General features: G+C 45.7%; 1 non-coding gene across 1 annotated transcript; it reads left to right on the top strand.

Moving 5' to 3' along the window:
* Positions 1–1,438: 1,438 nt before the first annotated feature.
* TRNAT-CGU (transfer RNA threonine (anticodon CGU)) lies at positions 1,439–1,511 on the top strand. The gene has a single exon. It is a non-coding gene; the product is annotated as a tRNA-Thr (tRNA).
* Positions 1,512–1,775: the final 264 nt, after the last annotated feature.

Raw genomic sequence — 1,775 nt, 5'->3', positions numbered from 1 at the left:
ACACATAAATACCCAAGAAAGTGGATGGGGAAACAGCGCCGCGGTAGCTCAATTGGTAGAGCATCGCACGCGAAATGCGAAGGTTGTGGGTTCGGTTCCCACCTGCGGCAAGTTGTTTTTTCATCCACTTTAATTTCCATTAATTTATGGTTTCCTTATTTCATTTATTAAACACAAGTAATTTCCCCTATGTTGTCCTTGGTGTCAGTGTTTGTTGGCTTCTCATGATATGACTAATAAAAATCGGGACCCTCGGTTAACCCCCTCTCTTCTCGTTTATTACATAACGAGGGTCTCGAATCCGGCAACATTGATGCCTTCAGGTAGCATGTGTGGGTTTATTGACCAGTTGCCTTCACCCAAAAAGATCACGTTCTCGTGACGCCTGCGGCAAGAAAGACGTTCCACGTCAGCCGCCAAGGTATGTGAGTGATGGCGCTGGCTAACACTCCCAGGGTTCTACTAGGACACATAAATACCCAAGAAAGTGGATGGGGAAACAGCGCCGCGGTAGCTCAATTGGTAGAGCATCGCACGCGAAATGCGAAGGTTGTGGGTTCGGTTCCCACCTGCGGCAAGTTGTTTTTTCATCCACTTTAATTTCCATTAATTTATGGTTTCCTTATTTCATTTATTAAACACAAGTAATTTCCCCTATGTTGTCTTTGGTGTCAGTGTTTGTTGGCTTCTCATGATATGACTAATAAAAATCGGGACCCTCGGTTAACCCCCTCTCTTCTCGTTTATTACATAACGAGGGTCTCGAATCCGGCAACATTGATGCCTTCAGGTAGCATGTGTGGGTTTATTGACCAGTTGCCTTCACCCAAAAAGATCACGTTCTCGTGACGCCTGCGGCAAGAAAGACGTTCCACGTCAGCCGCCAAGGTATGTGAGTGATGGCGCTGGCTAACACTCCCAGGGTTCTACTAGGACACATAAATACCCAAGAAAGTGGATGGGCAAACAGCGCCGCGGTAGCTCAATTGGTAGAGCATCGCACGCGAAATGCGAAGGTTGTGGGTTCGGTTCCCACCTGCGGCAAGTTGTTTTTTCATCCACTTTAATTTCCATTAATTTATGGTTTCCTTATTTCATTTATTAAACACAAGTAATTTCCCCTATGTTGTCCTTGGTGTCAGTGTTTGTTGGCTTCTCATGATATGACTAATAAAAATCGGGACCCTCGGTTAACCCCCTCTCTTCTCGTTTATTACATAACGAGGATCTCGAATCCGGCAACATTGATGCCTTCAGGTAGCATGTGTGGGTTTATTGACCAGTTGCCTTCACCCAAAAAGATCACGTTCTCGTGACGCCTGCGGCAAGAAAGACGTTCCACGTCAGCCGCCAAGGTATGTGAGTGATGGCGCTGGCTAACACTCCCAGGGTTCTACTAGGACACATAAATACCCAAGAAAGTGGATGGGGAAACAGCGCCGCGGTAGCTCAATTGGTAGAGCATCGCACGCGTAATGCGAAGGTTGTGGGTTCGGTTCCCACCTGCGGCAAGTTGTTTTTTCATCCACTTTAATTTCCATTAATTTATGGTTTCCTTATTTCATTTATTAAACACAAGTAATTTCCCCTATGTTGTCCTTGGTGTCAGTGTTTGTTGGCTTCTCATGATATGACTAATAAAAATCGGGACCCTCGGTTAACCCCCTCTCTTCTCGTTTATTACATAACGAGGGTCTCGAATCCGGCAACATTGATGCCTTCAGGTAGCATGTGTGGGTTTATTGACCAGTTGCCTTCACCCAAAAAGATCACGT

This window comes from Dermacentor andersoni, chromosome 4 (genome assembly GCF_023375885.2).
Source record: "Dermacentor andersoni chromosome 4, qqDerAnde1_hic_scaffold, whole genome shotgun sequence".
Classification (NCBI taxonomy): Eukaryota; Metazoa; Arthropoda; class Arachnida; order Ixodida; family Ixodidae; genus Dermacentor; species Dermacentor andersoni.
The sequence above is the reverse complement of the archived record's forward strand: the minus strand, read 5'-3'. Positions and strand labels throughout refer to the sequence as shown.